Source organism: Labrus mixtus, chromosome 8, assembly GCF_963584025.1.
Source record: "Labrus mixtus chromosome 8, fLabMix1.1, whole genome shotgun sequence".
Classification (NCBI taxonomy): Eukaryota; Metazoa; Chordata; class Actinopteri; order Labriformes; family Labridae; genus Labrus; species Labrus mixtus.
The window spans coordinates 28672203-28685631 of record NC_083619.1 but is presented as its reverse complement, the minus strand read 5'-3'; the positions used below and the strand labels follow the sequence as shown (position 1 = coordinate 28685631).

Here is a 13429-nt window from a genome sequence, read left to right as displayed (position 1 = left end):
TTCTTGGAGGTCGGGGAGTGAGGAGGGGTCTCTGATGTTTTCTGGGTGTGAGTTCCAGAGGATGGGAGCGGCGATGGAGAAGGCCCTGTCCCCCCAGGACCGGTGGTTACAGGCTGAGGCGCTGCTCGTCAACAGGCAAGGCAGACTACTGCTTGGGGCCCTCGACCAGTAAGGGGTCCTCGAGTGCTGAAAAACTGAAAACCACAGCAGTAGATTCAAGATTCAAAAAACTTTATTGTCTATCACATCGTGACAGAAAATGACCTTTTGTTGAGGCTCAACATGAAAACATACAAACATTCACACTAACACTCACATTAGGTCACAAATAGCTAAAAGTACCCTAAATAGGTAAAAACATATGCACATTTAAAAAACATTGCTTATCTAGCCTTGTTTAAAATGTGTATTGCAGTGGGAGTAAAAGAGTTTCTGTAGCTCAAAATGTGCAATTTTTGAAATGACAATAGGAAACCTCCCTAATGGGGCCCCATTAGCATCTTAGCATCTCGTGTATTATTCCTGTGAAAACCAAAGTTTGTCAGTGAAAGTCACTGAAGGAAAATGAGAAGGAATGATCTGTGTTGGAGTTAAAGAAGAAAGAGGAAGAGCATCTGGACACTGGCTGACTTAATGGTGGTTGGAGGGGCCCCCAATTAATTTTGCCTAGGGCCCCAACAGACTCTAGAATCGCCACTGGGGGACAGGAGGTTTGAGTCAGCAGAGTGGAGGAGCTCAGACAGGTAGGGGGGAGGAGCCAGGTTATGGAGGACTTTAAAGGTGAGGATGAGGAGTTTGAAGTGGACACGCTGGGGGGACGGGGAGCCAGTGGAGGTCATGAAGGACCATTTTTAAAGGCCAATAAGAGCGGTCTCGCCAGCACCAAACAAGTAAACATGGCCTGGAGGCGAAAGAACGTGTGATTCCCCTGGACTGTAGAAAAGTAGGAGAAACTGAATACCTCTTTGACTTGTCCTCCCCTTTGTACCACGATAGAGAGGAGACAGGAAAAGGTGACAGAAAATGCTGCAGCCCTTGAAATCCCCGGTGAGTATGCTCAGGACAAACTCAATCATTATTCCCTGGATATCTAAGTGGTACAAAGGGGAAGATGCTTCAAAGAGGCACTTTTACTCTCTGCACGACTCCACCAGTTTCTCCATCTTTCCTTTTTTCTGCCCAAATTTGTAGTGGTGAATTTCCACTTGTGTACGATGGGACATCATTTTAAAAAGAAATCTAGTTGCACTCATGACTCTGTAAGATCCCCACTCTTTGTAAAATCTCAGTCGGTGACTAAAAACTCTCTGAGTTGCTGACAACTAGTCTGAATCGCCTAGTGTAAGGAAGGCGTAACTTTGAAATATAATTCACATTTAAAGGAGCAGTATGTAACTCTGACTCCTACTGTTTAAAATTGGTACTGCAGTCCAAATTCTAAACATCATAGAGAGCTGTCTCCCCCCCCCCCTCTCTAGAGTGGATGCTCACTCAGGTCACCATGTGGTGGACTCTGAAGCTTCAGTGTTTATCCAGCTCTGCATGGGTCTGTAAACCTTTCTGTGTTCTAACCTCTCTCCATTTTTCAAAAGCATCTCCAATATTGATCCTAGTTTGAGCACGTTTCTGCTCGTGGAGCTTATTAGAAACATGCAGAGGCTTTTTAGGTCGGGTACAATCACTTCTATCTGAACCACTTCTCTTGACCCGCTTCCATCGCTGCAACACCTGTTGACCTGATAACTGCTCTCATATCTGACAAACCAAGGGACGTCCAAAATGGCCGCGTGGGGGGGGGGGGGGGGGGGTCGTCTTAAAAGCGCCTCCCTTCTCTGGTCCAAACAAATCCAGATCATTCAGGAGCAGAATCTAAAGTTAGAAGGAGGACATACTGACTGCTGCATTGTTGTCAGAGAAGCCAGCACTTCAACATGTTTCCTTAATGTCTGATCAGATAGGAAGATCACTTTATCATCTCACTCACTACACATCTCACTGATTGGACTTTTAGTTTCACTAAATAATCGGATAGGGGTAGTTTACTCATCCGTTATATCCTAGGAAGTCTGCTGACTTGATAAAAAAAAGTTTAAATTAAGCAAAACAGAAAATAGATACCAGACCAGAGAAATTGAAATCTAAAACACAGGAGCTGCTTGTTGCTGCTGTCGTCTTTGTGTTTTTGTCTTTTAATGGATCAGAAAATCAAATATATTTCATATTCATTAATTTCCTCTGCATTTTATTCATCTTGAGATTATGTTGGGTAAAGATACTTTTCTTTTCACATGATAACTAATAATGTTGAACACAAAGTGAATTTGGCAAAGAGAGGAGCACTGACTAATCAGTAAACATAACTCATCAGACCCGCCTCACACAGCCTGTATTCAATAGACTATTTAATCCTGTGTGTTTATATCCATCTATGATGAAATATGTTTAATAAACGCTCTGCAGAAAATGTGATTTGCTCTCCAGCTTAATTAAGTCTGATTGCATTTTGGCTCAGGCAGGTCTGGAAAAGCTCAACTCAGCAGTTTTTCAAATTAACGGAGCTGCTGCTGTGGAGATCTGAAGACTTATTACGACCCTTTAAACAAAGCTGCACCAGAACCAGAGGAAGGATGAACCTACTGACTCACCTAGGGTTAAAAAACAACCAATAAAAACTGTCCAATTTGTAACATCTGGGGCTAGGAAATGACGCTCTAATTGCAGTTCCTTGAGTGTCCACTTGAGGCTGTCTCCAAAAGTGAGTCAGTGTCCATAGAGCCCCATGTTAAAATGTCCAACTTTAGAGCAGTAATACAAACATTTACAGACAGGTATAAGAACAGTTTTTGTTCCTGGATGTACTTTAACCAACGGACCCCTTTGACTATAATTAGAAATGAGCACTGACTGTGTAGCTTTGATAGCTTAGCATTGGCTAACTCCACGCTTGCTTCACCCTCTCTTTCAAATATGACGATTTCTGCCTCTAAAAAAGAAACATCTAGGTGTTGGCAGAATTGCAGGACTTGTCACATACACTGAAGAGACATTCTTAGAGAGGACAAGATGATTCATGTGTTGAGCTGTGAAAATCCACTGCAGCATAATGACTTCAGTTTCCATCAGTGCACAGTAGAGCTCAACAGTGACCGCTCACTTTTTGGGCTGTTCTGCCTCCGGAAGATCAAACCCACCTGTTGACATTTCACAAAATGTTCATATCAAGAGATTCACGCCTGTAACCAAGACAACCAGCTACCCAGCGCAAAAACGGCGTTAGAAAACAGAGAAAGGACCGAGGCACAAGACTGTTTTTCTGCTGGAGTCAAGGAACTACACATCCCACAATCCATTGCGAATGATGCTGCGTCTTCTTGAATGTAAGTCGTTGTTAGCGTGTTCATACTGTTAACACAGTGTTGCACTTTGTGTTGTTGGACATTACATTCACTGCTGCATAAGAAGGTTATTAGTATGTTTCGTTTTAGCTAACTAACTAGCTAGCCTGCTAGCATAGCTATCCGTTCGCATACATTGCTGATGGGCGGGAACCATCGCCATGGTAACAGCAAGCGTCTTTGTGACACTCTATGATCGTGGGTAGTGTAGTTCTTTTTCTACGATATCGTAAACTTTGTTGTTCTTAAGAACGAGGTTGATTTCAGATGAACCTGTGTCGTCTTCAGGTCGTTTCCCACTCGTGGTCAGTCTACCTTGGATGGTTATTATGACATCATGGCTAATTATCAAATTTGCTATGGAGAAAATGAAAGGATTTTTACTTCCAGAACCTCACTGTTGAGCTCTATTTCCACAGCGGGCCCCCCCCGGCTCTCCCGTACTCGAGCCGGCTTGTGTTGCTTCGTGGTCTGCTGCAGCGGCCTCTTTATGACGATGTGATTTCACATCATGTTTGGATTCTGGCGCCGCTTTTTATTCTTTGTCAGCTGCTGTCTCTGCAATGTTTGCCTTAAAAAAACACATTTGACCTGGTTAAATTATTCAAAATGCAAAACTCTGCTTCTGAATATGTCGTCCAAATATTCAAGAGCAGACTCAGTGAAGCTTTGGTAAACAACATTAGTTTTTATTTTTATAATCTTAAAGCGGGAAGAGGCTCAGGCTGTTGACGTGAGGACTTCTGACCTCAGCTCTGTGTGTTCATCCTCTGTGTGATGACAGGAAGCAGATTCTCTGGATGTCGGGCAGATTTTAACTCAGTTTATCTGACAGATCAGAAACAGAAGAGAGGAGAGAGAGAGAGTGGTACACACACACACACACACACACACACACACACACACACACACACACACACTGCACTGCTCCTCCTATTCATGCCACGCTCACCTGCACTTCACATGCCGACATTGATGAGCCACCCCGCCATCAGCATGTCGCCTGGTGTGTAACAAGTGTGACACATGTGTGATTGTGTTCAAGGCCGTGCACACATGTGAGGGAGTGTGTACGAGTGAACGGAGATCTCAGCGAGGGACTGTAAAGACGTGCTGAAGTAAGACGTGAGGAATGATTCACACTGGAATCAAGAAAGATTGATGTGTGAGGGACAAAGACTACAAACATGGTGTCTGTCTTGGATGTTTAAAGGAAGAAGAGTCAATGACCCATGTTTCACTCCCCTCAGTCTTAAAGGAGACATAATATTTAAAATCCACTTCTTCAGTGTTGTTGAACATATATTTATGTAACCTGAGTGTCTACTGACCCACAACATGTGAAATAAACCCATCCAGTCCTTTGTTTGTGGTCTGCATAAGTCTTACAATACAGAGTCATTGCATTTAAAGAGACACACACACCAAAACGGAGCGTTCTGAGAGAGCTGGTTTATACAGGGTCACAAACCTCCTCTGGTGCTTGATTCATGTTTTATTTTGACCAAAGCACAGCACAGATGTTTCATTTAGACCACAGGGGGGCTGTTTGAAAAGGTGGAGGAGGGGACTGTTTGAAAAGGTGGAGGAGGGGACTGTTTGAAAAGGTGGAGGAGGGGACTGTTTGAAAAGGTGGAGGAGGGGACTGTTTGAAAAGGTGGAGGAGAGGACTGTTTGAAAAGGTGGAGGAGGGGACTGTTTGAAAAGGTGGAGGAGAGGACTGTTTGAAAAGGTGGAGGAGGGGATAATATATCCTGGCCAATCAATCTTTATTTGTACAGCGACAATTCATAACAAGTGTAATCTCGAGACGCTTTACAACAGAGGAGGTAAAAGACTCTTTGTTACGTTACAAAAGAAAAATGGGATAGGCGGATAGGGGATAAGCTGCAGGAAGGATTTCTCCTTTGTATTCCTCGCTTTCCTGTTGTCCACACTTCCTTGCCGCTGAGGTGGAGGTCGGAGCAGGACGGCGGTGGTTGTTGGGGACGACACAGTCCGATGGTGGTGGCTGGTCGTCAGGGGTCGTCAGGTGGTGGTAGTCGTCAGCTCGCTGAAGGTCGGGGGAGCTCCGGCTACTCGAGAGCCTGGCTTCTGCTGCCGGGACAAAGACCTCTTGGTCTTCTAACACACTGACGCCAGATACATTCAGATGTCTCATTTGAAGACACTCGGGTAAATTGTGCTCCATTGGAAAAAATATACTTATAAAGGACGCAGGCCTTATGTTGTGATTTGAATTTCTTATAATTCAGATTTTTATCTGGACTTTGGATTAAGCCTTAAAGGCTTTATATGTGATTTTTTGATCCAGCAGATGTCACCATTGAGCACCAGCATGAAACCAAAACAACTTGCGGTGCATTGTTGTGTTAGCATGCTAATGCTAGCGATCTTTATTATGCTCGTATCTTCACACTGCATGTAAATTTACCTGAAATGAGCGTGATCTAGAAACACAGTTAAGCAGTGAGTACAGTATGTTATTCTTCTTTTCTCTAGTCCCTCAATTAAACAACTTTTATACACGAGGGGAGGAGTCAGCCGGCCGTCCGGGCGATGTAAACAAAGTGAAGATAGGACTCTGAAAACTCTGAAAACATCACAGACAGTGGGACTCGGGTGTTACACCCATTGTAGACAGTCATGACTCACAGAGTTATTTTCAGAGGATATACTTGATTTCTACATTTAAGTGTGAAGAATCACATATAAAGACTTTAAATCAAGTGTGTTGAGAAACTAGACGAATACACTCTCTGAGTTTTGAGTTGGCGGTGAAGTTTAACGGCAGCGCAAACAAACAAACAAACAAACCTCATCTCAGTCATCACGCTTTGAAAGGAAAGACTCACACTAACACTGACAGAAGTCTCTCATGCATGCAACGTCTCTTGTGTGCCGACGTCTTCGGTTTGGACACAGCTGGATTACGTCAGCAGACTTTTTCTCTGAGGTTGTTTCAGAGGTCCTGCGAGCAGGATAACAGCATTACAAACAGGAATTACATTCTGCTTCCTTGCACCGCATCAATCTGTTGAGTCTCTGTCTGCTCCAATCAGCGAGTCACTTCTTTAATCTGAAGGGTTTTTCTTTTTTTATAATCAACTTCTCCTTTTAAAACCACGGCAGAATGAGAAGGAGTCTTACTGTGGGATCATGTTTGACCCAGATTCAGTCAACAATGACAAAACAACACAAACCCTCTTTTCTTCTTCTGCTTTTCTTTCCACCGTGTGATGATGAGCGATAATCCTACAGGGGAAAAAAGACACTCTGTGTGCCCGACTGAGTCTCCACTCTTGATTATTTGATTTAATAACGTCAGGTTTGTTGCAGAGCCTCTGTTTTTTTTAACCCTGATGGGTCCAGAGCCCAGACTCAGGAACATTAATCTGTGTAATTATTAACCTCTATTTAACTAGAGACGGGTGACCGAGCTTTTCCACTCCTTTTTTTTTCCACCCACACTCTCTTTCAGTCGTGCATTAACAGACCTCAGAGGGACAGGGCAATCCCAGTTTGCTCTTATTGGAGCTGAATCACATCAAATGAGCCGGAGAGGTTTAATCACAGAATCATTAAAGTCCACCTGAATTCTGCTGATCCACATTTTAAAACTCACATGTAGTGTTACAATGCTGGATGCCCAAACTAAACAAGGGCAAAGTTTCAGATCAGGAGGTAGTGTTGTAGTGGAGACCACTCTAACTGGGACCAAGACATACCAGAGACCAGAGAGCTCTGAGACCAAGACAAGTAGGGATCGAGACCTAGACAAGACCAAGACATACCAGAGACCAGAGAGCTCTGAGACCAAGACATGTAGGGATCGAGACCTAGACAAGACCAAGACCAAGACATACCCGAGACCAGAGAGCTCTGAGACCAAGACATGTAGGGATCGAGACCTAGACAAGACCAAGACCAAGACATACCAGAGACCAGAGAGCTCCAAGAACGAGATAAGACCAAGACATGTAGGGATCGAGACCGAGTCAAGACCAAGACCAAGACCAAGACCAAGACATTTAGGGATCGAGACCTAGACAAGACCAAGACCAAGACCAAGACATTTAGGGATCGAGACCTAGACAAGATCAAGACCAAGACCAAGACCAAGACATTTAGGGATCGAGAACTAGACAAGACCAAGACCAAGACATACCAGAGACCAGAGAGCTCCAAGAACGAGACAAGACCAAGACATTTAGGGGTCGAGACCGAGTCAAGACCAAGACCAAGACCAAGACCAAGACATTTAGGGATCGAGACCTAGACAAGACCAAGACCAAAACATACCAGAGACCAGAGAGCTCCAAGAACGAGACAAGACCAAGACATTTAGGGGTCGAGACCGAGTCAAGACCAAGACCAAGACCAAGACCAAGACCAAGACCAAGACAGGGTGAGAAAAATCATGTTGTTGTCCTTCTAATCACAGAGACACCATGGAAAAATAGCCGATCAGTGGTGGTCTTAATTTAAAATCCGGAGTCCCCTCGGTCTGAGATCGAGACGAGTAAAGATGCTTTTGATTTCGAAACGAGACAGAGACCTTGAAAAACTGGTATTGGGACTGGTCTTTAAACCAAGACCGATATCGAGTACTGCAACACAATAATGAGGTAAACAGATGTTGGAGTAATCCCATGATCAGTCTGCAGAGGGCGCTAAATGGGTTGCTCTCCAAATCACGCGATAGTTCACCGATATGAAACCGAAAATTTCACAAGCGGCTTCAGGCCTCTACGTAAGCTGGTGAAGCCTCTATGTGGGCAGTACCTCAGTCTGTAGGGACTGGTCGCCGGTTCAAGTCCCGGTGCAGACCACGTCTGGAAGTGGTCTGGTAGCTGGAGAGGTGTCAGTTCACTTCCTGAGCACTGCTGAGGTGAGCAAGGCAATTCTGCAGCCCTGCAGTGTTCTGCCCCCCACCCGGGTGGGCTTCCAGAGAGCCGGCCAATCAGAGGAAAGTGGGCCTGTGGAGAGGCGGGGCCTTAAAGAGACAGCAACAGAAACAAACCATTTCAGACAGAGGCTGAAATAAGAGTTTTTACTGACTCCAGTATCAGATTAATAAGGACGTTTTTAGAGCTGCAGATCATGCAAAGATACTCTACAGGTTTCACAGACTGACAACATGAAAGGAGAACATGAGAAGAATATGGATGTCTTTAAAAAAGTCAGTTTATTGAAGGACTTTATGTTCATACCGTCACTCGTTTACATGCTTTGTGCTTCAAACTCATGGTTAACATGTTGTTATGTTTAAAAAGTTCCTGCAGCATCTTTGAAACTGTATCACAATCTGCTGAATGTACCCTAACATTCACCAGGAGAAGACCTCCTAGCCTCTGATTGGTCAGCTCAGTGTCATGTGACCTGTTGAAGGAGGAAGTGTTGTAGATCAGTGAGAGGGCCTCTTGAGAAATGAATCTGTCTCCTTCCTGTTGTTTCTTCTTAAAGTCGGTTATCAAACGTCCACACAGCGGTTTGGACATGTGGATCGAGGATTTAAAGAGAGGAGAACTTCTGATGACAGTAAGCTTGATTTACTCCATCACACAAACACCTGTTGATGGGTTCTTTGTTTCTGTAAATGCTCAACATGTGGTTGTTGGATTAGTGTTTAAACCCTCGCCTTGTGTTGTGGAGTGTGTTTGTCTAATATATCTCATTACACTTAATATATGCCACAGTCCCCTGACAAGTCCAGATAAACACCTGATTTGAGGTTATCAAAAGCAAAAGAGGCTTGAATTACTTTTACTACAAGTCAAAATGTCTGCAAATGTAGCAGGCAACATATAAAGTCACACTCCCCCACACTCACTTCCTTCAAGAAATCCCTAAAAACTCACCTCTTCATCACTGCCTACAACCACTAACTCCCATCGTCTCCCCTTGCATTACTTCTTCGTTGTACTGTCCTAGTCGTTTTGTTTTGTTTTATGGTTGTTGTTTTTTTCCTTGTCAAAGCGCCTTTGAGTATCCAGAAAAGTGCTATACAAAACCATTTTTTTATTATTATGATGTATAAGATATTTGACTCTGATAGACTCTGTCAAACACACAGAGAGCAGACGTGTGGATTATCTCAAAGTCAAAGTGAAAAGGAAGAGGAAGAGGATTTAAAAACACGTCACATGTTGTAAAATCCACTTCACCATGTTTCTCTAACTCTAATATGTCTCTAGTCTATCTACAAACCCCCCAATGATGAGAAAAGTCCATCCTCTCTGTCTTCCGCCTGCTCCACTTTTCAGAAAATGTGTACTCAAACAGACCGTTTGGAGATTTTCCCTTCATGACATCACAAAGGGCAGTAGCCCCTCCCCCAGGTGGGTGACACTCCCACAGCTAGGTGTTAGTTCTGCCCTCTGAGTCTGCCTTCTCACCGTAAACAATAGGACATGGAGCAAGAAAGCACACCCAAGCCCTTCCAGAGAGGGGGCGTGGTCAGACACAGCTCATTTACATATTTAAAGGTACAGACACAGAAACAGCCTGTTCTGAGCAGGACTGAAATAGAGGGGTTTATAGACATGATACAGCATCTTAATATGAAGTCCATATTTGACTGGCAGCCAGTGTAGTAATGTGGGAGCTGTGATTTGTCCCGGTTATAAATAACTGATACACGTTTCCACCATGGCGAACATTAAGTGTCAGATTTGTATGAAAGGAGCCCTCTGAGGACTCGCCTTGTGTGAGGGAAATGGACCAGAAACCAGCCTGCCTGACAAATTAATAAGGTCATTACTCATGCTACGCTAAAAACAACACGGTCTGAACAAACACAAATAAGTAAGGCGGCGGGAACGATCGGGGCGAGAAGGGAAAACGTAAGTGGTGATGTGTGAAACACAGGTCGACAAACCGAGAGGTTAATGACCTTCAGAGAAGACAGCGGGCTGCAGTGAGAAGAGAGGAACGAGACGGGGAGAGGTTCAGATGTGAGTACAGGAGGGGTGAGGGGTTAAAGTCCCCTGAGGAAGCTCTGAACACAAATCAGAGCGTTAAAATCAGACATCTGCAAATATATTATTAAGAACACTTTAAGGATTTCTTTCAGGTGATATCAAACTAGCGTGCACACCAATTTTTATCATTAAAAAGGAACATATAAGGAATTTAATTCACATTTTTAATTAAGTTAAAAAGGTTCAGTCGTTGTTATGGATGACGCAAAGCAGAGTAAATCATCCTGTCTCAGTTAAAGGGATAGTTCAGGTTGTCCAAAGTTCTGTTGGGAGGTTTCATTTCTCTCCAGCTCTCCTCTCAGGTTCAGGAAAGCCCCTTGACCGTGCCGCTGTAGTCTCCATGCTTTCACCCAGTTCTTAGCCGTCTGCTTGGTGTGTCAGGGCCTTTAGGGGCCAGGCTGACAGGCATCTCCTGTGGCTTATACATCTACTAGTCATACATCAAAAATATTAAACAATCCCTGTTAGCGGAATGAAGGACAAGTGCAAATCAGAATACATTTTTGGGATATTCCTTTGAAATGAGAAAGATTTCTGCTCCACACTCAAACATGATTCAAAGACAACTCAGCAGAAAAGAAGGTTGTTGAAACCCTCCGAGTGGACAACACTATATCCCACTATGTGCAGGTTGTAACCTCCAGTGGGGACATGCAATGAGAGTAAAAGCTCCTGCAGAGCATGAAAACCTTCCCCATGTCTCCCTCCATTATTCAGGTTAGGGCCTGTCTTCACTCGTCCCGTGCAGGGCCCCTGCAGCCCTGACACAGTCAGGTGACGGCTCGGGGGTAATAAACATATTCGTCCTTGCTGAGCGCTCGCCGTCGTAAAGCTCTGTGCATGTGAACGGAGAGAGAGAGAGAGAGAAATGTCCCTCATTTTCTGTCACCTCGTCATTGAACCCTCAAATTACGGCTCTGTGGAATTGATGAGCTGTCATGGTGCGACCCTGCAGAGCTGTCAGGGGTCTGACACCCTGGAATGAGCAGGTCCGGGTAAAATGGCAAACGGCTTAATTTCTGGGACATTTTGACGGCCTGAGGGGCGATGCAGACGGATGCACTGAAGATAATGTATGCTGCCTCTAATGCGACTATGGGAATGGAAATGAAGAGCTCCACTCTTGATGGATACATCTGACATGTGATTTACACACACATATCATGACTGCATGGATGAAAGTCTGCACAACATGAGAATAATTAACGATGTACGATTACATCGTTCAAAATTGTGATAACGATATTTATTTTGTTGCAAAGCTTTACCTGATGGCATTGAAATCCTGAACATTATTTATCCAGGCCTTCATCCAGAGGTTTAACAATCTTCATGCTGAGTAAGAAAGCATTTTCTTATTCATTGGGATAAATTCAGACTTTTGTGATGTGTTTGCTCATACTGCAAGAACGATGAAATTGCATTTGATTTTGCCGCCTCACTGAGACGTGACTTATTCTAGAGAGATCCAGGAGAGACATTTATCCTGTGACCTGAGCTTTCACACCTGCAGAAAACACCTGAAAAACCTACTGATGTTTGCACTCAGACTTCATCTGGAGTTTCTCCTGCCAGGAGTCCCAATGATCTGATGTGAGAACACAGCAGGATATTATCAGGAGAATTCACTCCTAGCCAATAGGAGGGGGGGAGTGATGATTATATCCTGTGACCAGTACACAGTGCATAGACAGTCTGCATTAGACCGCTACGTTCTCTGTGCTCTACACTGTGGAGTCTAATGGCTGAAAGCAGGGTCACCGAAAGTTTAGATTTTTGTCAAAAATCTGTGTTTTTGTACATAAATTGGTTGACCATTTCAAAACAAAGCTTCATTAAGCTAACATGAAATCGACTTTGTTTTACATCAGACAGTTCTTTCAGTTATAATATGAACTACTTCTGTCCTTTGTGTAAAAATAACCCGCTTGTGTATGCAAAGTTAACATGTATTATGAAGAAAGATTTCCCGTTTCTAACAAGATTTTGTGCAAATTTACCGTCAAAGTTCTCCTTAAGTAAAAGCTTAGACAGCTCTGATTAATTCTGTTTTCGATGCGAGTATGTACGTATAAGTCTTAAACAATATTAATCGGAGAGGTAGCGTTCTGCAGACAGAGACGTGAGCTGTGTTCTGTTCATCTTTGGCGTTCAGCCTCATTTTGCACGCTGCTTGCACCTCGTCTTTCTGGAGCCTCATTCTCCTCCTGAAGCTCCGACTCAGCTTAACCGTTTTAAACAATCCGCCCTATCAGTTTTTTTTTGCTGCCTCTCTTATAAGGACAAATAAAGGGCGCGTTGGATAAAGGCCCGGCTCTCATCGGCTGCTCGACGGCGTTCGCTAGCTGAGGGTTGAGATTGGGGAAGGATTTCAGTAATTCTCCTTTCCTGGGAATCAGCAGAACACAAGCTCCAGAGGAAGACACGCAGACCAGAGGAGGGTTAAAAATAGACTGAATAGCAATGAGGCAACTTTCCTCTCGCCTGGAGCCATCGTGAGTCAAGGTGGGGGGGGGGGGGGGGGGGTTGCTTCTCCTCATAAGGACCTCTCGCAGCAGCTCCTCCAGGTTTAGGGGGGAATCATTTAAACCCGATCTAATGCGAGTCTCGAACAGGCCTCGGCCCCGCTTCTCTCGCTGCTTCTAAGGGAAAGTGGGACAAGATACTCACACACGGTTGGAGTGGGGGGGGGGGGGGGGGGAGCCGCTTCTGATTTATTCTGCGACATTTTCGTCTTTTTTACGACACTGAATGAATCTGAATCTCTCTCTCGCTTTAAACAGAGTTCCCCGTGGCGAGGCAGGCGAGTGTGAAGGATGATTGTAAAAAAACGTCTCCGAGGAGCGCCGCTTTCATCGTTAATTTGAAGTTTTTCTGTTTGTGATTAACATCCGAGGGTCCGCAGATCTCAGATTAGAATCATGATCGAGTTGTGCTGGAAAGAGAATATGATTAACTTTTCGAGTTAGTTAAGTTGGCGTCTCTTACTTTTTGGCCTCTTACTAAGTTAAGTCTCTTACTTTGAAGGCGACAGCAGAATAAATGTTGATT

At 44.2% G+C, this 13429-nt stretch overlaps 1 protein-coding gene across 1 annotated transcript in view; it reads left to right on the top strand.

Moving 5' to 3' along the window:
• The window catches only part of oc90 (otoconin 90), a 433801-nt gene that overhangs the window by 188943 nt on the left and 231429 nt on the right, over positions 1-13429 (top strand). The gene's annotated exons all lie outside the window — the stretch shown is intronic.